Source organism: Arachis stenosperma, chromosome 3 (genome assembly GCF_014773155.1).
Source record: "Arachis stenosperma cultivar V10309 chromosome 3, arast.V10309.gnm1.PFL2, whole genome shotgun sequence".
Classification (NCBI taxonomy): domain Eukaryota; kingdom Viridiplantae; phylum Streptophyta; class Magnoliopsida; order Fabales; family Fabaceae; genus Arachis; species Arachis stenosperma.
Window position 1 is genome coordinate 147015033 of NC_080379.1, and position 25564 is coordinate 147040596.

The following is a 25564-nucleotide window of genomic DNA, read 5'->3' on the forward strand; positions in this document are numbered from 1 at the left end:
ATTTGGCATTAACACCCATATTTTATTTATGTTCTTATCTTTATATCCGGGTTACTGTTCGTCTTTTTCTCTTCTTTCAGGCTGGCCACCGAAGACGGGAAAGGGGAGGAACTTCTAAAAGGGGAGACAAACAAGTCCATCTGCACAATCCTTGAAGAAAAGCATCAGTTGGAACCACCCGTCCACCTGCACATCTCAGCAAGCACCGAGGATGGTGCATTCTTTAAGTGTGGGGAGGTCGATACCGATCTCCATGGGTTAGTACTTTCTTGTCTCAACACCAATGTTTAAATTTTCTTTGTAGATTAGTTGTTGCATTTGCATGTTTATTTGATTTTTGCATATTTTACCACTTGGTTGAAGTAATATTTTCTTTTTTAAGAAATTTTTTATAGTATTTCACTAATTTAAATTAAAAACTTTTTGAATAACTTGTATGAAAAAATTTTATTTTGGAACATGGTTTAAAGCTTGAACACACAAAACCAGTGAGATTTTGAGCCTATTTGATTGGTTGCATTTTATCAACCAATATTTTATTTTTGGTGTGTTTTTCTCTCTAAAATTGTGATCTTTGTCTTGCTTGATTCTATATTTCCATTGTTTAATGTATGCATACACTTATATGATTGAGGCCTTGTTTCACTGAGCTTACATACCCATATAGCCTTAACCTTTTCATTATCTATTGCAAACCAATTTTGAGCCTATTTTACCCTTTTGTTCTTTATTTTAGCACATCATTAACTCTAAGCGAAAACAATAATGTCCTTAATTTGAATCCTTGGTTAGCTTAGACTAGTGAGAATGCTTATGAATTAAGTGTGGGGAAGAGTGGGTTTGGAAACATCTGGTTTGATAATTGAGTATGTTAGAATTTTCTAAAAATGTGAAAGAAATGTTTAGGACATGTTCATGCATTCAATAAATTAATCATATGCATTGAGAAAAATAAAAGAAAAAAATATATAAAAAAAAGAAAAAGAGCAAATAAGAAAAAGGGGACAAAATACCCCAAAGTAAATAGTGAAGGCAATGCATATGTACTGTACTTGAAATTAGAATGCATGAATATGTGAAAAACATAGTTAATAGGAAGTCAGATTTTATATTATGATTACATGGATTGTCCTAAATTAGGTGGAATAGTTTATGTTAATTAAGGATCCAAATTTTAGTCCACTTGGCCAAATACAATCCTACCTTGACCCTAACCCCATTACAACCCTTAAAAGACCTCTTGATTTGTGTATTGGTGCATTAAATTTTTGTTGATTGTTAGATGAAGAGCAAGCTATAGAAAGCAAGATTAGTAGAGAATTGAGAGAATTGACCCTAGACACTTGAGAGTTAGAATGACATACACTACCAGTAAGGGTTCAGTGCTCGATTCTATGTTCCCTGCTTTCATGAGCTATCTTCTTCTTGCAAGTTATTTGTATTGTATTTTGTGATCTGAATTAGTGAAATCCAGTTCATATTTGTCTTGAAGAACTTATTTATTTTTAACCAAGTAGGTAGAAACATTCTGCATTTAGTTGCATTCATAGGTTGCATCTCATACATTCTATCATTCATCTTCATTCCTTTATAGTTTCTCTTGAGTTTAGCATGAGGACATGCTATTGTTTAAGTGTGGGGATGTTGATAAACCACTATTTTATGGTTTATCTTTTACTTAATTGAGTGGATTTTATAAACTCTTTACCCACTTATTCATACTATTCGCATGGTTTTACATTCGCCTTCCTAATTATGTGCTTTGATTGAAAACATGTTTCTTTGGACTTATATTTGCTAATATTAATCCTCTTTTATTACCATTAGATGCCTTGATATGTGTATTAAGTGATTTTAGAGATTACAAGGTAGGAATAACTCAGAGGATAGAAAGGAAGCATACAAAAGTGGAAGGAATACAAGAAGTTGGAGAAACTGCTAAGCTGTCCAGCCTGACCTCTTCGTACTCAAACGGCTATAACTTTAGCTACAGAGGTCCAAATAATGCGGTTCCAATTGCGTTGGAAAGCTAACGTCTGGAGCTTCGATTTGATATATAATTTGCCATAGTGTCCGTACATATAGGCAATGCGAACACGTCATCCACGCGGACGCGTCGCATCTACAAAAATCAGCGTGGTAGATTTCGTGAATAGCGAATCCTGGGCTATTTCTGGCCCGGTTTCAAGTCCAGAAAACACAGATTAAAGGCTTCAAAGTGGAGGAATGAGAGGAACACTTCAGATACATTCATAATTCATTTTTTACAATTTTAGATGTAGTTTTTAGAGAGAGAGGTTCTCTCCTCTCTCTTAGGATTAGGATATAGGACTTCTCTTAGTTTTAGGAGTGACTCTCAATCACAGGTTCTTTATTTTTAATTATTTTTCCAATTTAATTTATGAACTCTTTCATGTTATGATTTTCTTTGAATTAATATTATTTGAGGTATTTCAGTTATTATTGCTTTCTTTTATTTACATGATTATTGCTTCACATCTGAAGGCATTTTTATTCCAGCAGTTTCAATTTCCTTTCCTTTTGGCTTTGGTTAAATAATTGGTGACTCTAGAGTTATCAAACTCATTGTTGATTGAAAATTGGATTTCTTCATTTCATTAATTCATATTCCAATAACTCTGGCCTTTCCCAAGGAAAGACTAGGACTTGAGGAATCAGAATTAATTTATCCACTTAACTTACCTTCATAGTTAGAGGTTAACAAAGTGGGAGAAAAATTCAATTCTCATCACAATTGATAAGGATAACTAGGATAGGACCTCCAGTCTTTATACCTTGCCAAGAGTTTATTTTACAGTCATTCATTTACTTTTATTGCTTTGAAAATATACCTGTGCCCATTGCCCAACTAACCTTTTACCTTAATCCAAAACCCCAAACACACTTTTTCATAACCAATAATAAGAACATACCTCCCTGCAATTCCTTGAGAAGACGACCCGAGATTTAAATACTCGGTTAACAATTTTTAAAGGGGTTTGTTACTTGTGACAACCAAAACGTTTGCACGAAGGGATTTCTGTTAGTTTAGAAGCTGTATCTACAACGCGAATATTTTTAATAATTCTTTACTAGCAAAAATCTCAACGTCAGGGCTACGAACATCATCCAAGACTAAAAAAAAAAGTCATTGGACAAGTCACTAAAAGCCCGGATATCAAGCCGCAAGGATAACTTCGCCAAAGCAGAGGGTTGTTGTAATACCCGGTCTAACCGAAATTAATTAAATAATGAGTTAAGTAGGAGCGAATATGGTTGGAAGATTTGGCAATTAGAATTTGATGATTTCAATATGATATTTGGATTCAGTGAATTTTTCTGAGTCGGAAGACATAGTTTTCTGCGTAAAAGCGCGCAGTGGAATTTTGACCGGCAGTACCGCTGAGACCTGTCTGGTACTGCAGCTGAGAAAATTGATTATGAGTAAATAGGATTAAGAAATGAGGAATTATAATTAGGGGAGGTAGAAATATTTGAAGTGCGATTTAGAGCGCTAATCTTAAAGGTTTTGGTCCAAAATTGGGCCAACGGACAAAAATAAGTGAACTGGGCCTAAGTGGGCCCAAGATCCAACATATATAAACATTAGTTATGAGCATTTCAGCTCATTTTTACCCTAAAAGAGAGGTTGGGGCGCTGAAATAGAGAAGAGAGAAGAGAAGAGAGAAAACCTAACTCTCTTTGATCTTCAAACCACCATAACTTGAGCTACGGAGCTCCGATTGACGAGCCGTTTGCGGCCACGCGTCGCTCTTCTCATCCTCTACAATTATATCTAAGTTTTATGGTGAGTAATCCACTGTCCTCTGCCCAGTTTTCGAAATTCTCCACTGTTACACGTTTTTGGGAAGTTAGTGTTGAAATCTTGTAATTTTGGGTGTTTAGGGATACTCCAACATGGATTCTAAGTGGGTTCTATCCCTACTTCATATAGGCTGAGGTAAGAAGTGCTCAAACCCTTGTGATTTATCATCTTTATGAGCCCTAGGTTGATGTATGTATGTGATATTGGTTGTGTTAGTGTATTTGGTGATTTTGATGCACAATTGGGAGGTTGGTATTGCTTGTGGAGCTTTGGTGAGGCTTGGAGCTAAGGGTTGGTGGAGACTTCCATAGAAGAGGCTCAATTGATTTGGCTACAAGAGGTACGGTTTAAGTTTCATTTAAGTACCGTGTGGTGTGATGAGAATTCCTAGGCTAGATGCCCCTAGGATTAAGTTTGGATTGTGTAAATGGTTGGTGCTAATATGCATAGTTGGTATGTAATGTGAAATTAATGATTGGATTGAGAATTGTGTGGCCTTGTATGTTTGGTATATTGAAAATTTGATGTATTGGGTAATGAGTATCGATTTGTGGTTTATGCATTTAAATTGTGAAATTGGGCCAGAGGCCGTAAATTTTGGGCCGGAGGCCGGTAAGAGGTAAGGAAGGTAAGTTGATGTGTGCATTGTATGATGACACAAGTGATTGGATGGATTTTAGATAATGAATATATGAATGATTGGGTTGGTTATTGAATGATGAGGTTTGAGGAGTAGAAGTGTGGAAATTGGTAATTTTGGGTGAAATTGTATAGATGAGATATGTTTGGTTTTGGTTGAGGTATGTTATGTGGTCATATATGTGATCATGATTATTGATGCCTTGATGGCATGATGGTGCATAAGAGATATGTATGTTGTGACATATACTTGAGAAATGATTAAGGTTGATTTGTGGGTGAAACCATGTGATAGTGAGTACAATATTGATTATGTGTAATGATGATTGATTGGAAATATTATCGTTGGAAATTGGGATGAGGAAAGATGTATGACATGTTAATGTGTTTGTAATTTAGCCATTTGTTTGAAATGGATAAAAATGGTTATATGGCGGTCTTGTGAATTGTGATAAAGTGTCAATGTGTGAGTTGAGGAGGCTTGATGTTGAATTTGATATATTTTGATTGGTTTCAAAGAAAAGGGATGAAATTGGCATGTTTTGATTGATTTTGAAAAGAGTTGGAGATGACTTGTTTTGAAAATGGCACCTTGTGGTTTTGTATGAAAAATATGGTTTTTGGGCATACTTTGACGGGACATAACTTGGACTACGGACCTCCGTTTTGTGTCAAATCTATTTAGAAATGAAATTGGATCCGGGATGTCCATGCCGTTCGAAGAACGGGTGAAAAACGATTTAAAATGAGAAAGTTATGTCCGTTGGAAGATTGGGGTTTAAATTTGTGAATTCTGCAGCTTTTAACTTAGAAAACTTTTAGCAGAATGACCCTTTGCGCGTGGGCGCACTTGGCGCGTACGCGCAGTTCTTCCAAAAAGCGCCATCCACGCGTGCGCGTGATGTGTGCGGGCGCGCCGATTGTGCTGCACCCAATGCCCAGCTATTTTCCAGAGAGTTGTGCCAGAACTGTGCCAGCTTTGTGCCTGGGGCACGAGAGCACCCACGCGTACGCGTGGTTGACGCGTGCGCGTCGCTTGGCTATTTTTCAATCCACGCGTTAGCGTGCATGACGCTTACGCGTCGATGGGTTTTCGAGGCCATCCACGCGTGCGCGTGGAGTGCGCGTACGCGTGGCCCTGTTTTCATTCCAAAGTTGATTTTTGAGTTCTAAAAGCCAAATCTCATACTTCTAAGCCTCCGACCTCACCCCTTATGTATTAAATCATTATGATATGATTAGTAATGAGAAAGGAACTAGGGGATGTGGTAACTTGCGAGTGAAGCAAGGGAAAAAGTTATGATCAATGGTGATCAACGATGATTATATGAGATGTGGAGGATGACGGTAGGAGTACCGTGTATTCCATGAGCCGAAGGGCTATATCTATTGATAAATGGCTGGTTCTTGATTGAACCATGAGCCGGATGACTGAGTTATTACCGGGTCACGGCAAAGCCATTATTGATTATGGCTGAGTATAAATGCATATATGATTAATGAATGAATGTGTTGAATGGATAATAATGGAAAATGTTGAAATGTGATGTGTAACCCCGGGTAGTAGGCAGTGGCGTTGTCCACTTGCTCCGGGTATGAGACGGAAAAGGATGTTTATGATAAATGAGTTAATTATGGAGTTTTGAATGAATGTAACTCTGATACCTGGGTAGTAGTAAGGGTTGGGGTTCGTCCCACTTGCTCCAGGTTAGTGTTTGGGATTTGATAACAATGAGGATTGATAATATGAATTGAGATTGAATGAATATATGCTTAAGATACCTGGGCAGTAGCAAGGGTTGTGCTTCGTCCCACTTGCTCCGGGTTAATGCTTAAGATACCTGGGCAGTAGCAAGGGTTGTGGTTCGTCCCACTTGCTCCAGGTCAGAGATTGTGACACCTGGGTAGTAGCGGCAGTAGTGGTGAATCCACTCGCTCCAGGTTGAGCTGTTAAACACCCGCCTGGGTAGTAGCCGCAGTAGTGGTTGTTCCACTGGCTCTGGGCTGAGCGGGTAGTAGCAAGGGGGTTGTAGCTCAAACCTACTTGCTCCGCAAGGGGTGTTTCTGTCCATGGTTAGCTACCAGGACGTGTCGGGTTGGCTATATAACCGACAGATGATATCATCAGCCATAGGGCAGGCATACATCATTTGCATATGTTTGAATTGTTTGGGTTTGCCTATTTGTTTTGGATTTCTACATCATATATGCTATGTTACCTGATTATGTGCTACTTGATCTACTTGTACCTTATTTGTGTATTACTTGTCTGTATTGCTTGTGTTTGTACAACTGAGAGATCCCTCATGTTGGTGTCGGTGGATGTTGAGGGCTGTTCTTGATGAGATGAATTGATGATGCAATTGCATGATGATGATGATCTTTGAATGAGATAATTTGAGCCCCCTGGGTAGACCCAGTGATGTGAATTCACTAGCTCCAGGCGAGGGTATGATGTATTGATATAGAGTTGCTGAGGCATAACAACTGGTGATGGTTTTACTTATAATTCTGAGTCTGATTCGTGGAAGAATCAGTGAGTTGGGAAGCATGTGTAACATGAACTAGATTTAGTATCCCCTTACGACAGATGCCTATTTATAGATTAGTGAGAATCTAGGCTGGATACTTGGTGAAAAGGAGTTTAGGATGCTTAGTGAGTTCTTATTGCAGTGCATTTTATTTATTTGGCACTTTTACCGTTGAATAGATTATATTATGTATTGAACTCTTTTGGAACTTGCCTATAGAGGCTCTTATGTTTCCTTTGGGAGAGATTAGGATATATTGTTGTCAACTACTTTTGTACTGTACCCTAGCCGGCCTAAACTTCGCGGGTCACGACTAGTGGCTATTTACTTACGTTATATATATCTATCTGTTATCTGTCTCTTAATCTCCTTTATGTCTTGTCCGTATATCGCTTTCGGCTTCACGTTTTATCTTTTCGTTGTCGAAACGTGAGTGATACGTCTTCGCGATTTTATTTCTACTCTTTTCAGGCTTCTCGATTAATACTCCTTTGGAAAATTACCTATACTTATATATTAAAAATCCACCTGAGAGTCGTATCACCGTAATATCATTGACTTATGACTCGAGCATAAGGATTTGAATATTAGGGTGTTAAAGTTGTCAACACAAACTTAAAGTAAGGCGTGATCCAGAAGGCAAGGGTATAGAAAACCCACACTACCACTCAAAAGAGGTTGGACGGTGAAGTACCAAACTTCTAGAAAATCTACAAAGATTACAAAGCAATGAAGAAACAAGCCAGACAGATGCTTGAGCACGACTTCCAAAGAGATCGAAGCTTTGAAAAGCACGATCTCACGGAAAGATCAAACTCAAGCAAGGGCACTGTTCATACCCTGGGTCAAGCTGTTCGACCTGGGATGTTTAGCGACAAGCCGACCGACTTCTTCAGGTCGGACTATCCGACCTCTTCTCAAAGAGCTTGGCCAAATCGCCAAAGGAGCCCAAAGCAGGCCCAAAACGAAGAAACACAGCCCAATCTAAAGGCAGCTAAAGCCCAAAAAGATAAAGGCGGTTCCGCTAAAGATAAGATGACTTCACTCAAAGATAAGATAAGATAACTATCTTATCTCCAGAGAGGTCACTCCTCACCATTATAAATACACTGGAACACCCATATAACTCATACTTTGATTCTACTCAATACCTGTTTAATACCCTTGCTAACTTAAGCATCGGAGTCCCTTGCAGGTACCCCCCACCCTTCGGTGACAAGGGATCAGCAGCATTCTCAGTTCCACAAGTCGGACACACCAGCTCCGGCTGCTACACATCTGCTGGACACGTCGGCTCCGACCAGCACAGAAGATCTCGTCCGAGATCGACCTACAGTTTCAGGTAACCCTCGGAACATATACTAAATAACCTATAACGAATTGTATTATCTGTGTATATATGTATAACATAATATATATATATATATATATATATATATATATATATATATAATTACAACGTTTTCATCACAATTAATATATTAATAATGGGCACATAAGGTTACAAAAAAGAGATGATTTTTCTAATTAGAGAACATATTGGATCATATATTAATGATTATTTTGAAAATTGAATCGGACTGACCGATTTAACCGGGTTAATCGAAAATTGGTCACTTAGTCGGTCCGGTTAAGCTTCTAAACCGCCTGACAAAGAACCTGTAAAAAAATCGGTCAAACTGACGGTTAACCGGTGAACCGACAGAACCATCCAATTTTTTAAAAGATTTTCGGTTCGAAAATAACCCCTATAAACGGCGTCGTTTTATTTTTTAAAAAAAAAGAAGCTAAACGAACGAAGCCTTAAATCTTTCCGTTAACCCATCTTCAAACTTCACTCTTCACAAACTCATCTCTCCTCTCTTTTGCTGGAAACCATAGAAGCCATAAAAAGCCACCAATCGAGCAGGCAGCCAGCCACCGTAGTCCACCGCCACTGCATCCCGTAGCCACCGCGTTCTGCAGCGAGGAGTTTGAAGGTCGTGTCCTTGTCATTGCCGAGCTTGCATTCTCTATGTTCACCGGTGTTGCATCCTCAATTGTCACCGTTACTCACCTTCATCCTCGCCACTGATGAGTATTAATTAGTGACTACTGAATTCTATTCTTCAATCTTTTTGAGTTTCTGTTTTTGTTTTTATGTTCTTCTGTGCTCTGGCCTTTTATTTCTGTTCTTTTGTTCTTCAATTAAATTTTTAATTTTTTATTCAAAGAAGAATTTAGGACAGATTTGAAGTATGTTGATGTTCTTCAGATGCAGAATTCTTCTCTTGACATCTTGTTCTGTTTTTTAATTTTTTTTATGTTGTTAATTATATGATTAATCATTCTATTATTTTAAAAGCATTTGATGTAGGTTCAATTTTAGAATTCTGCTCTGTTGATGTAGGTTCAATTTTTTCAATTCTGCTCCGTTGATGTAGGTTCAATTTTCTCAATCCGTACCTTTCTCTCTCTGAGGCGAAGCTAAGCCTCTGTTCCATCCTCTTTTCGTAGAGTTTCTTGGTGTGCGACGACCTCTCATTGCCGACTCTGGTCATGGCAGCATCATAGTACGACAGCAACTCTTTCCTCCCTTCTTCATTTCCATCTTTAACTAGTACTTTAGATTTTTGTTCTATTTTCTGTTGCTATTTTGTTTAGCTTTAATTCTATAGTTTGTTCTACATTAATTTAGTTAGATTTTTTATTTCTGTTAGGAGATTCTAGATTGTTGGAATAAAGTAGTTCAGTTTGTAGATTCTAGGTTTGTTGCAAGTTTTGAGAATTGAAAATTTTTCGGTTGGCTGATACTTTGCTTGCTTATATAAGCTTGGTTACTTCTATTTATTATTGTGTTTGGCTGTATTAAGTGTGAAAGTTGTTGAATGGATAAGCATTGCAGTTGAAGTTTGTTTGTTTATGTTGTATTTGGACATTGCGTGCTAGGTGTTCGATTAAATGCCTTTGTGATGCTTTGAGTTTGAATTATAATATTAATATTAGCAATTAACTATTATTTTAATTATTTAAATATATAATAGGGATAATTATATATTATAATAGGGATATAAATATATACTAATATCAGATTATATTATGAATAGGTAATAAAATACCCATTAAAATGTGTTATTAATAATATAATAGGGTATATAATAATATATTATCAATAATAGATAATATATTATTAGGTAACCTACTAATTATCTATTATTTATCCCTATTATATAATTTAGTTAGAATAGTTTTAACTAATAGTAAGCATTATTATCACATGTATAATATTATCAATAATAGATTAGTTATTAGTATAACTGTCGAATAATAATAGTATATAAATATTAGGGTAAATACATAATTTAGTTAGGGTTAGGTTATCATGTGATATACTAATAATTATCTAGTTCAAATAATATACATAACTCTAATTTAGTCTATATATATATATATTAGGTAATCATAATTATTAGTAATCTATTATAACCTATTATTAATATACTAATAAGACTAATAATAATATGTATTTATATATAGTTATTAACATCATAATTTAAATATTAACCTAGTATTGAGATAATAGGTTATTATATTACTAGAAATAATTTTTCTATATTTTATAATCCTAGTTAATATATAATTATATATCTTATTTAGGTTACATATATGAGATAATATATTGAATAGTATATAAATATTATATACTATTATTAATAATTACATAATTATTAGTATATAATAAACTTAATTATTGTTGTAAAACTTGATTAATTCATGGCTAATTAACCTATAAATGAGAAATTTTTTTAGAAAGCTAAAAATGTGATTTTTATGGCTAAATATGATACAGGAGATTGAGACGAGAATTTCGATACTAATTTTGTGGAATTCAGACCAAGATTAGACCGAACGGGCCAAACCGGGACAACCAGACCCATATTGGGCCCTTGGCCCAACTAAACTAAACCTAATACACTCATTTCAGTACTCTCTCTCTCTCTCTCTCCTCGCAATACACAAACACACGCTGAAATGGAGGCACAATGGGTAAGAACTCTCTCCCAAGTTCTATCTCTCAATTGATCTTCAAACCACCATAACTTTTGATCTAGAGCTTCGATAGCCGTACCGTTTGTAGCCACGCGTTCACCACAGAGAGCTCTACAAAATCCACTACTTTATTCTTGAGGTAAGCCACTAAATCATTTCAGTTCTTCATCCCTAATTTTCAAATTTTATGGGTAAAAATGTTAAGATTTTGGGCTCTTTGATGTTATAGGACCCAACTCTCTTGAAGGAGAAGATTAATTTTGTCTTCTTGAACCTTGGGAAAGGTAAGATATATCAAACCCTAGTGAGAATGTTGAATTTGTAATTTTGGGTATTGAGCTCTTGTATTTTGGTATGATATTGTGGCTTAGGCATTTTATACATGTGTATTGGAGATTGATTGGTGATTTTAGAAAGCTTGGAAGAGGGTTTTGTATGATAAAATCTATTCTTGGAGGAGTTGAAACCTTGAGAGCTTGAGAAAAAGTGGTTTGGAAGTACTCCGGTTGAGCAGAGAAAATCGGCTAAGGTATGGTCTCAGTTTCCTGTATCTAAAATGTAATGTGGTGTGAAAACTTAGGCTAGAGGCCCTAAGATAGGCATTGAATTGTTGATGTTATTGAATGGTTGAGATATATGATCTGGTCATATATGTGATTATGAATATTGATGCCTTGATGGTGTGATATATGAGAAAATGCATGTTGTAATATATGCTTGATGAATGATTGAGGTTGAATTGTGGGTGGAACTATGTTGATGGTGAGTATGATATTGATTATGTATAATGATGGTTGATTGGGAATGGTATGATTGGAAATTGGGATGAGGAAGGATGTATGACATGTTAATGTGTTTGTCTTTTAGCCATTTGATTGAGAAGTGTTAAAATGGTTTGGTGGTGGTTTTGTGATTTTGAGGAAAATGTTAATGTATGAGTTGAGGAGGCTTGATGTTAATTTTGGTATATTTTGATTGATTTCAAAAAGGGTTGAAATTTGTATGTTTTGGTTGATTTTGAAAAGGGTTGAAAATTGCTTGTTTTGAAAATGGCACTTTGTGGTTTTGTATGAGAATATGATTTTTGGGCATACTTTGACAGGACATAACTTGGACTCTGAATTCTCGTTTTGTACCAAACTTATTTAGAAATAAAATTGGATCGGGGATGTTCATGCCGTTCGATGAACGGACAAAAAATGATTTAAAATGAAGAAGTTATGTCCGTCGGAAGATTAGGAATTGAATCTGTGAATTCTGCAGCTTTTAACTTAGGAAAATTTTTAGCAGAATAACCCCTCATGCGTAGGCGTGCTTGACGCATACATGTCAACCTTCAGAAATGCACCATCCACGCGTGCACGTGGCCCACGCGTGCGTGTTGATGTGCTACACCCAATGCCCAACCATTTTTCCGAGAGTTGTGCCAGTTTTGTGCATGGGGCACAAACGTACCCACGCGTATGCGTGGCTGATGCGTACGTGCTGTTTGGCTGTTTTCCAATCCATGCGTGTGCGTGGACGACACATACGCGTCGATGAACCTTGAGGCCATCCACGCGTGCGCGTGGAGGATGCGTACGCATGGCTCTATTTTCATGTCAAAGTTGATTTTTGAGTTTTAAAAGCTAAATCTCATACTTCTAAGCCTCCGATCTCACCATTTATGTGTTAAATCATTATGATATGCCTAGCAATGAGAAAAGAGTTAGGGGATGTGGTAACTTGCGAATGAAGCAAGGGAAAAAGTTATGATCAATAATTATCAAAGATGATTATATGAGATACGGAGGATGGTGGTGGAAGTGCTGTGTATGCCATGAGCTGAAGGGATGTATTTACTGATAAATTGGCTGGTTCTGGATTGAACCGTGAGCAGGATGGCTGAGTTATTGCCGAGTTACAGCGGAGCCATTGTTGATTATGGCTGATTATAAATGCATATATGCTATTGAATGAAATGTGAATGTTGCACTTCCACTATCTGAGATACGAGTTTCTCTGGGTGAAAGCAGTGGCTAGCCACTATGTGCTCCAGGTGAAGACTCGATACTCTGCTAACTCTATGTTGTAAGTGTGACCAGACACTGTGAAAGTTTCGGATGAGCTCACCCCCGTGAATATACACCAGTGAGGGTGTTGGATATGGATCATGATTATGATCAAGTTTATGTTGAGTATAACTCGAGTTGGGGATGCATGACAAAGGGACAATCTAATGGTTAGCTTTCAGGACTTGTCGGGTTGGCTATATAACCGACAGATGATATCATCAGCCATTAGGGATAGGTATTCATCATATGCATACTATGTGAATTGTTTGAGATTGCCTATTTGACTGCCTTTTACTTGCTAATTGTCTAAATGTCTTATCTGTTCTTATTTGTATATCTCTTGTCTGATATAACTGTGTTTGCTATATTATACTCATGCTGGTGGTTGGGAGGTCTGAAAGATTTAGAAAGGGAAGTATTAGTTAAATTGAAGAATCTTTAGTCAGTTGCCATTTATGGTTTAGCCTATTTATAAGCTTTGATTTATCTAGTGGAAGTTCTAGGATTGTCTTTGGCTTTCCCAGGACATTACATATTAGATATGTGGGTACTATTACCATACTAAGAACCTCCGGTTCTCACCTATGCGGATTTTGTGATTTTTAGATGCTGGGCGTGAGGCTTCTCGCTGAAGCATGCTGAAGACTTCTGGATTAGTGAAGATCCTGGTTCTCGGGACTCTGTTTTGGTCTTATATGTTTTTGCTTAGATACTTTTATCTCCATTGAATAATACAAACTGTGATGACTCCTCTTAGAGGGAATTCTGGAGAATAGGCTTTCTGTACTTATGTCCCTTTTGGTTTCCTTGGAGTTTCTTACTTTATTTACATGTATATATTTCTATGCTCGAACTGGTTATCTTCGCAACCGGATTATGAGTTTTGATATTCATATTTTTGACACTCCTTTGTATATATATAATCTCGCGTTGGTTTATTCTTGTTCGTTACGTTATCGATCGAAGTGTTGCGCTTTTCGAGTTACGATTTTTGTTCTACCCCTTTTTCTTCAAAGGCTCCTAGTTATAATCATTATTCACACTACTATATGTACTAAATTTTTATTTTAGAGGTCGTAATACCTTTGTAACACCCTGCCATACAGAGTCTTATGCTTAAGTCATAATTCAGAGATGGCAAGGTATTACGACCTCTAAAATAAAAATTTAGTACGAATAGTATTGTGAAAAATGATTACAACTAGGAGCCTTTTTAAGAAAAAGGGGTAAAACAAAAATCGTAACTCAAAGAGCGCAACACTCCGATCGATAACATAACGAACAAGGATAAACCAACGCGAGATTATATATATACAAAAGAGTGTCAAAAATGGGAATATCAAACTCAAAAGCCGGTTGCGAAGATAACCGGTTCGAGCATAGCAACATATATATATACAAGTAAATAAAATAGTAAACCCCAAGGAAAACCCAAAGGGACACAAAAACTGAGAACCTATTCTCCAAAATCTCCTATAAGATGAGTCATCATAGTTTATATTATTCAATGGAGATAAAGTATCTAAGAAAAATCATAAAATCAAAACAGATTCCCGAGAACAAAGGATCTTCGCTAATCCAGAAGTCTCCAGCATGCTTCAACGAGAAGCCTCACGTCTTGCATCTGAAAACCACAAAATCCGCATGGGTGAGAACCAGAGGTTCCTAGCATGGTAACGACTTCCACATATATAATATATAATAATAAAGGAAAGCCGAAGGCAATCCTATGACTTCCTTCAGATAAAATCAAAGCTTATAAACCAGCTAAACCATAAAGGGCATCTGACTAAAGATTCTTCAGTCTAACTAATACTTCCCTTTCCAATTCCTTCAGACCTCCCAACCACCAGCAGGAGTATAATATAGCAAACACAGTTATATCAGACAAGAGATATACAAATAGGAATAAATAAGGCATTTCGACAAGTAGCAAGTAATATGCAGTCAAATAGGCAATCTCAATCAATTCACATAGTATGCATATGATGAATGCCTGTCCCTAATGGCTGATGATATCATCTGTCGGTTATAGAGCCAACCCGACAAGTCCTGGTAGCTAACCATTGGACTGTCCCTCTGTCGCGCATCCCAAACTCGAGTTATACTCATCATAATCTTGATCATAATCATGATCCATATCCATCACCCTCACTGGTGAATATTTACGAGGGCGAGCTCATCCGAGACTTTCACAGTGCCCGGCCACACTTACGACATAGGGTCAAAAGAGCTTCGAGTCTCAACCTGGAGCACGTGGTGGCTAGCCACTGCTTTCTCCCAGGAAAACTCTCATCTCCAATAGTGGAAGTGCAAACATTCACAATTCATTCAACATCATATATGCATTTACACTTAGCCATAATCATGGCTCCGCCATAACACGGCAATAAACTAGCCATCCGGCTCACGATTAAATCCATAACCAGCCAATTCATTAACAATTACGGCCCTTCGGCCCATGGCATAACAAGCACTTCCACCACCATCCTCCGCCTCTCACATAATCATCTTTGATCCTCATTGATCATTCATTTTTCCCTTGCTTCACTCGTAAGTTACCACATTCACTAGCTCCTTTCCTCATTGCTAGGCATATCATAATAATTTAAGACACAAGTGGTGAGATCGGAGGCTTAGAAGTGTGAAATTTGGCTTTTAAAACTCAAAAATCAACTTTGGAATGAAAACAGGGCCACGCGTACGCGCACTTCACGTGCACGCGTGGATGGCCACAAAAGCTCATCGGTGCACAAGCGTCATACACGTGGACACGTGGGTTGAAAATTTGCCAAACGACGCATACGCGTCAGCAACGTGCACGTGCGGGTACATTTGTGCCCCACGCACAAAACTGGCACAACTCTCGGGAAAATGGCTAGGCATTGGGTGCATCACATCGACACGCACGCGCACGCGCACGCCATGCACACGCGTGGATGGTGCCTTTTTGAAAAATGGCGCGTACGCACGGAGGTTCATTTTGCTAAAAATTTTCTAAGTTAAAAGCTGCAGAATTCACAGATTCAACTCCCAATCTTCCGATGGACATAACTTTCCTCATTTTAAAATGTTTTTCGCCCGTTCTTCGAACGGCATGGACATCCCGGATCCAATTTCATTTCTAAACAAGTTTGGTACAAAACGGGGATCCGTAGTCCAAGTTATGTCCTGTCAAAGTATGCCCAAAAATCATGTTTTCATACAGAACCACAAAGCGTCATTTTCAAAACAAGCCATTTTCAACTCTTTTCAAAATCAACCAAAACATGCCAATTTCAACCCTTTTTGAAATCAATCAAAATGTACCAAAATCAATATCAAGCCTCCTCAACTCACACATTAACACTTCACCACAATTCACAAAGCATCATCCCACTAATTTAACACTTCTTAATCAAATGGCTAAGAGACAACACATAAACATGTCATACATACTTTCTCATCCCAATTTCCAATAACACCATTTTCAATTAACCATCATTACACATACTCAATATCATACTCACCATTAACATGGTGTCACCCACAATCCAACCTCAATTACTCATCAAGCATATATCACAACATGCATATTTCTCATACATCATACCATCAAGGCATCAATAATCATCATCACATATATGACCACATCATATATCTCAACCATTCAACAACATCAACAATTCAATGCCTATCTTAGGGCCTCTAGCCTAAGTATTTCCTACCACATTACATATTAGATACGAGAAACCGAGACCATACCTTAGCCGATTTCCCAAGCTCAACCGGAGCACTTCCAAACCACTTGTCCACAAGCCCTCTAAGTCTCAACACCTCCAAGCACAGATTTTTACCACCAAAATCTCTTTTCAAACTTTCCAATGTCTCAATCAAGCCCCAACATTCACATACACACAACTTAAGCCACAATCATCATACCCATACACAACATCTCAATACCCAAACATCATAGAATAATAAATTACACTAGGGTTGAGAATCTTACCATACCCAAGGTCCAAAGAGACAAGATTAATCTTTTTCTTCAAGAGAGTTGGGTCTTATAATATCAAAGAGCCCAAAATCTCAACATTTTTGCTCATGAAACTCGAAAACAAGGCTGAAAATTCGAAGAGCAAAACGTGGCTTACCTCAAGATTGATTGTATGAGTTTTGTAGAGCTCTCCACGATGAACGCGTGGCCACAAATGGAGCGGCAATCGGAGCTCTAGATCAAAAGTTATGGTGGTTTGAAAATCAAGGGAGAGATAGAACTTGAGAGAGTGTTCTTCCCCCCTTCCTTCTAATTTTCAGCGTGAATGAGAGTGTGAGGAGGAGAGAGAGTGCTGAAAACTAGGATTTTGGTTTAGTTTAGTTGGGTCAAGGGCCCACTTTGGGTCCGGTTGGCCCGATTTGGCCTGTTCGGTCCAATCTTGGTCCGATTTCTATAAAATTGGTACCGAAATTCTCGTCTCAATCTCCTCTATCATATTAAGCCATAAAAATCACATTCTTGGCTTTTTAGAATAAATTCTCATTTATGGGTTAATTAGCCGTTAATTAACCGGGTCTTACAACCTTGCCATCTCTGAATTATAACTTAAGCATAAGACTCTGTATGGTAGGGTGTTACAATTATATTTTTATTATATTACAATTATACATATTTATAAGTTTATATATTAGTATTACCCTAATAATTAAATATAATTTAATTATGCACTATTAAATTTATCATAATATATACTTATCAATGTATAATCCTAATAATAGTTATATGATAAATAGGGTATATTGAATTAATCATAAAGGTTAATAAAATATAATGGCATAAATTTCATCTAATTGTAACGAGTATCTCCATTGAAATATATATATATATATAAGGATTAATAGTGAATTGTTACAATTATTTATCATCTAGAAAATTCGTACCTCAGACATAGATCTTTTTTTGTTTATTATTTTTTATACCTAAGGACTACTAACTACAATTCTATCAACAGTATTACCTATGTTAGATTATGTAATGAAAAAGTTTGAAAAATAAAGGCAAGAATTATAAGGTTATGAAAAGTCACATCCAAATTTGACAAGAACAAGACGACTTACATAGAAATGATTCTCATGGATGATAAGGTAAGTTGATTATTTTTCATGATTCTTTCAAGTGATTCTAGGTCCATTTTATAAATTTTTTTGTTCATATTTTAAGTTTATTTGATAAGTAAACCCTTGCATGAATCAAAGACCGTGTAATTTTATAGATTTATAAGTGCTAATAGCCTTTATATTTAATTTGTTTTAAAGTGTGATAATAGTCAATATATTTGTTGGTAGATTTGACTATTACTATAATTATGATTACATTCAGTATATATGTCTGATTTATTAAAAAAAGTAGATTATTAAAACTAATTAATAACTATTTTAGAGTTAATCCAATTAACACTAGATTAAAAAAATTAAACAATGCATAACATATGACTTTTTTATTAATCAAATCATTATAATTCAAATTAATTTAAAAAATCATTTAAAATTATAATTTCAATCTTATCACGTGCATAACACGGGTAATTACACTTGTTTTAAACATAAAATTGATAATATATATAATAGATTTTTTTATGAATTTTTATTGCTTATTCGTTGTTAGTTTTTACGTTATTACTTAATAATTTTTGTAACACCCTCACTACCAGAATGTCACGCTTTCGGCTGCGCCTCTCTGATAGCAAGAAGTATTACGACTACTTTATATACTTAATATTAAAAATGAGCCTTTGACTCGACACTGTATTGCTGATTTCTTAGAAAATCGAAAATAAATACTTTATCTTAAAAAAAACAATCAGACATAGATTCATATACAAGACTCCTTACATAATAGCTTATAATGTAATATACATATAAAACATACAACTCCTATCCCTCTTACAAAATTATAATAAGAAAGACGAGGGAAGAAAAATGATCTAACTAATACAACATCATATAAACCAAAACGCAGTAAAATTCTTCATAATGCTCCTTTATCCGATTCCTGAAAAGGTAAAGCTGTAGGAGGGTGAGAACATCGTCCTCGAAAGGGTTCTCAGTAGAGGATTTTTAAGAATTGCTATAAGAAGATATGTATAAAGAAAATAATTGATTTCAAGGCAGTGATTATCGTTCGTCCTATGAATCTTTTTTAAAAACCAACGGCAATTCGTCAAAAACCTTTCCAAAGAAACAATAATTAATTTTTTAGAGAAATCCAAAAATCTCTCTTTTTCTTATAAGAAAATCTTAATCAGAAACTAATCACAGCCTTTAGGCTATCACACAATCAATCAACACAATCATCACGTCATCACCAATAAACTCAAAAGTGCCACATCAAAACAAACACGGGCAAAACAGACAAGGAAAGTACAAGTATAGATAGCAGTTACAGCAAATAGCTCATATAACAGTTAAGAAATTAGGCAAACAAAATTAAGTTCAAACCCAAACAAAGCAGACAAATGCAAATGATGCATGCCTGTCCTATGGCTGATGAGTCTTATCTGTCGGTTATTAAGCCAACCCGACAAGTCCGGTTTGCTAAAACCCTTGGACTGTCCCTCGACGCGCATCCTAATGAGTCTATGCATAACTTTTTCTCATATATATATCAAATCGCTCAATGGAGGTACCATTCCTGGGAATTTATAAGTGCCCGGTCACCCTTACGTCGTAGGGTCAACAGAGTATCGTGTCTCAACCTGGAACACGTGGTGGCAAGCCACGGTACTTTACCCAGAGAAACTCGTATCTCAGATAATTCAAATAAATAAGCCATATGAATATTTCAATTATAATTCATCAATATCCACATCATTCTCAATCATGTTTCATTCATCAGCATACCTCAATCATACTTAATCATTATCCTTCATTATCACACCTCTCATTCCGTTCATCAATAATTCCAAACCAGACATAATTTATTTCTCAACAAATCACGCTAAAAATATAATCCTTTTCTTACTACATTGAAACTCAAGAATAATCTTTTCTTAATAAATCATATACAGAACATAAAACTTTTTTTAATAAATCAAAATCCCATACGTAATTACTTTCTTAACAATCGAACTCAAACGTAATTCTTTTTGAAATAATTCAAAATCAAATATGATTCTTAAATCCAATTCTTTTTAAAGATTGCTTCAAACAAATACTCAGAGTTTTATAAAAATTTTAGCAATATCTCCTCTAAAATTTGGACTCTGCCACCCTTCTCGGGTCCCATCCAAACTATTTCTCAAACTCTTTTAAACCGTTTCCAATAAATTAAACTAAATAAAAAATCATTTCCAAATCTCATAATCTTATCCAATAATTCAATAGAGCCCATTTCTAATATCGATTCATTTTCAATATCAAATTAACTCTAAACCCAAAAATCACTTTTCATAGTATTTTATCAAACCAACTTTCCAACGCAATATTCAGAAGCAGCCATAATCCAATCATCTTCATAATAACTTTAAACCAAATACAAACCCGAGTAAACATCTTCAATCAATCAATAAACCGTTCAAACAAGCATTTACATCCATTCAAAGCAATTTTGTTCAATCCATAATACTTACGAAACCACAAAATATACATTTTGCATTATTATCGATTTATAACAATTCTCAGAAATAAAATGAGTTTAAGAAAAGCGCCCCTACCTCAATTGTCGAAACTCAAAAACTCTAAAACATGTCACAAATTCATTTTCTCTTGGCTCGCAACGGCGGTAGCCGCAACTTCAGCTCCAAACCATTCATAGCAACAACAATAGCTTTAATCACGACATGTAGTAATCAGGATTCAACCCTACGTTACCAAAATCTTAGAATTTCTAATCAAACATAATAGAATACAGATTTTCAAAGATTCCAAAATGTAAACTCTTACCGTAATAAAGGAATAACGACTGCACCAAAATGCAGAAGCTTTGGCGGTGGTTCTGGAGGCCAGAATCATGGTGACACAGCTATCTCCTCCTCCAACAGTGACTCCCGCAACAGTAACCTCCAAGTTCTCTCTCCCTTTCGAACTTCTCTCCACGGCCATGGCGGACCCAGTGGCGGCGGCAGCAACGAGACATCGATGGACCTTCTGCATCAGCAAGCAGAATGGCAGCAGCATGAACGACGCACAGATAGGGGTGAGAACGAGCTATGAGCGACGAACCGCAGTGGCTCTTCACCCTCTTTGCGTCAGATTCTCCTTCTCCCGGCGACCCAGCTACAGTGGCGACAAACCACAACAGTGGCACAGTCTGTGGCGACGGCGCGACAGTTCTAAGCTCGCAACCTTCTCTCTTTATGTCGCCTTCTCCCTCACTCGTGAACTCTTTCTTCGCGGCTCTACTCAAAGGCGCTGCGGCGGTGGCTACGCGACGGCGACTTGGCAAGCGCGGCGACGGCGGTGACGAGGCCCACCAGCGCTAGTGCGTCTTCTCCCTTTTCTTTCTCTCGGATATCATTCTCTCTTTTTCCCTTCCCTTTTCTCTCCTCCCTTTTGGTTTTTTTTCTTTTCCTGAAGGCTGAAGTATAAGGGGAAAGGGGATGGCAATGGTGAATTAGGGTTAGGATAGGGTGGTTTAGATAATTTTAATAAAATTAGGGCTATAAAGTATTAATTAAAAATCTAATTTAATTTCTTAAAATTATATTAAAAATATTATTTATTTATCAATTCGATAAATGACTTTTAATTAAGTATTCTAATTTAAAATATAAGATAATCTAATTAATTTCCTTTGTTTATAAAAATTAAAGCATTAAATTCCAAAATCTAAATTATTTAAACCAAATCATATAAAATTCTTATTATTTTATATTTGCTAAACTTTATAATTTAAATATAGAAAATAATTCAATAATTATAAAATCAGATAAAACCTTAAATTATTTTAAACTAATTAATCAAAATTTATTTTAATTATCTTTAATAAAATAATTTCAAGGATTAAAATACTTAATGATAAATAAATCTAAATTAGCTCTTAATAAGATCTTCTAAAATTTTTAGGTTCTACAATTTTCACTTATGAAACTATCAACTACCTAATATTATGGTTTAGTTAATAAGAATAATGACGTTAATATTATTTATAATTAGGAAAGAGCCATAAATAAATTTATTTTCTTAATGAGTGTTAATTTTGTTGTGAAATTTTATATTATCTTTAAAATTTTAGCGTGATTGAGTCTAATTCTTACATTTTAAAATAAATTTATTCGAAAAAATTAAAATATAAATCACATTAATATTATAAAATTACTTTATTAACATAATTAGTGGTACTTACTTGAACAATTAAATTTAGCTTCTAATGATATTAAAGTCAACCTATTTTATTATTTGTGCCTTCAAAGAATTCACAAGAATGACATAAAAATCTAACAATGAGAAATAAAATTCATTAAAATGGGTATATTCATTTTAATAAATATTTTTCTATCCAATACTATAAAAAATACACTAGCTACATTGAATTACTACAAATTTAACTTTCATCGACAGTGGTAGAATGCCTAAATTGAGATATTTTCAGGTTATAGTATTCGTCAAACAAACAATCAATGAAACACTCATTCGTGCCTTCTCATTTTGAGTATATTTATAGATAGAAATTCTACATAAAGAAAAAAAAAAGAAGAAAAGAAGAGTTGAAATAGTAAGAGTGATAAAAATGATGATTCTTATAATTGTGTGGCCATCTATATATAATAGACCAAAAGACCATAATTATCTAACGAAATTAATTTGTATTTATTTAATTTAGTCCTTAATTCACATAATTTGAATTTGGCTCGATAATATATATGATTTGATTTGATTTGATTATTAGTTAAAAATATTCATGTTGCATGTGTTATTCATAGATTTATTATTTTAATAACTAATAAATTAATTAATTTAATTAATACATAATAAATTTAGTTTAATAAATTAAAAGAAATAAATTAAAAAATACTAATAGAACATTAAAAAAATAAATTAAAAAATACTACTAAATGAAATCAATTAGTTAATATAATTAGTTATCGTAATAACTTATATTTAATGAGTTAAAAGAAATAAATCGAGAAACACTCTCAGAAGCATGCCACGTCAATTCTATCATTAAGTATAGAAACTCGATTTTTATATAATATAATAGATTTATACAAAATATAATATAAAATTCATGTAAAGAGTGATATTATCAATAATAGGAGTAGCATTATTATTATTTCCCCCGGTAATGTCCAAAAAAAATGTAAATTTATAGACACTTATAACTTAATTTCTTGTACGTTACATCTGAGTTTTACAGTTTTCCTCAACTAAATATTTTAGAAAAGTATTTCAAAGAATGTCTATTTTAAAATTGTATAACATGTAAATGACTAATAGAGCATCAATAACTAAAATATTTTTATATATATATATATATATATATATATATATATATATATATATATGTTAACTGCCAATTCGACTATTTTTTTGAGTCGATTTATTATCAAACAGTTTTTTACATTAATTGAACCGGACAAATGATCAGTTCTAAATTTCATATTGTTTGTATACAGCCAACTAAGAATGAATCTTCCTCTACATTCAGAAACACAGACACAAAATTTAACAATGCATGTCATCAAAACTCTAGTCTTATTCACTTGTCTTTAAGTTGACTATGTCATCAATACTAAGTAATTTTTTTATCACGGTAGGGATGTCAACAGAGTATGGTGGGGTTAGGAGATGCCTCCTTGCTCCCCATCCTCGCCCCCAGATTTATTCTCAGTCTCTGTCTCTTTTTTCGATGTGGGAGAATATTGCTCCCATCTCTATTTTCCACAAGGCCCTATTTTTTGCGGGAACCCCATTTTTCATCTCTTTAATAGTTCTGACTAATTAAGAATAGAGCTGAAAGTATCCATCCTATACAAAAATAGCAAGATTTTATACAAAAAATCTAAACAACAAGATGGTGACTTTCATTCAAGATGACACAGTGAGGGATGGCGAGGCAGAACACAAAGCAGTAGACGAGGTGGGGGACGCAGCAGAGAAGAGAATGGCCACGACGACAAAGTTGTGGAAATGAACGCCATGAATATAGAGAACGACGCTGTGGGGGTGATGAAATGGTGAGAGGTGACAATGCGGTGAGACAGGAGAGTGGCGAGGTGGTGGTTGTAGAGAGGTTGGATGGAGTATGGACGAAGCTAGGGATCTATAAATTGAAGAATGTTTATGCAAATGAGAATTAGAAATTTTGGATCTCTCTCTCTCTATATATATATGGCATGTGAAATGACTAAAAAACATATATGAGAAATAAACTATTGAGGATAATTAAGTAAATTTATGGATTTCGGGGATTAGTGGGGACGGGGCAAGGATCCCCGCTCGAGTTTTCATACTTGCTTCGGGGGAATGTTGTCCCCCATCCCCGTCCCCATTAAAAAAATTTTCCACAGTCGAATCTCCATTCGGGACAGTCTCTGCAGGGATCCTCGCGTCTCGAGGAGTTTTGCCATCCCTAGATCACGGGGTGTCAAGTTTTTAAACTGACATACATTTATAATAATCTCTTTAATTGGTTCTAAATCTAATACAACAAATGCGCCAAAATCATTTGCATTGAATCAAGACGAGTAAAGTTGTTACTAAAATTCTAAACTTGAAATTTAATGTTGTTATATTGGACAATTTCAACATTAAACCCAATTGCGGTGGAACTGGATTAGAGGAGGGTGGAGCGCGGCAGAATTAAAACAGAGAATGGTTAGAACGCGGTGGAACAGAGCTGGTGCGGTGGGACAGCGGCTGCACGATGGAGGAACGACGCAAGATGAGTTGCACTGCTCACGACGGCTTCGAGCAGTTGCATGGCTAGATGGAGCAAGTGAGAGAGTGAGGAAGGAGCTCGAAACCGAGAGGCAGAGGAAGGAGAAGGAGTAGTGAGTGAGTGTGCTAAGCTTAGCTTAGGGTTTTTCTTTTTTTGTTGTCTTTTGACCGAATCGTTTTACTTGTCGGTTTACGGTTCGATTAATTCGATCGACCAGTTCAAACCGATTTTCAAATCCTGATTTTTTGGCCATACCATTTAGTATTCACCATAATAATTTAATAATACTTCTTTTCTATTTTATTTAATAATATTATTATTATTTTGGTTTTCCACGGTATCTCCAATCCGACAAGCCAAAAACTAATCTGTCGTGGTACTGAGCTTTATTTAAGGGTTTGTTGCTGGCCAATGGATTACTGCATGCATAAGGCAGGATTCGAATCCGTGACACTTGCTTAAACGGACTAGTGAGTTAATCACCTTGATTTTTTTTTGTCAAATGGATTGGACTCCAATCCTAGGCATTACACCCATGTTTCACAAACTCAACTTGGTTTATTTTATTATTATTATCTCCCTCCATATTCCAAATATCTTCGTCCAATAAGTAGACGGGCCTGTAAGAAAC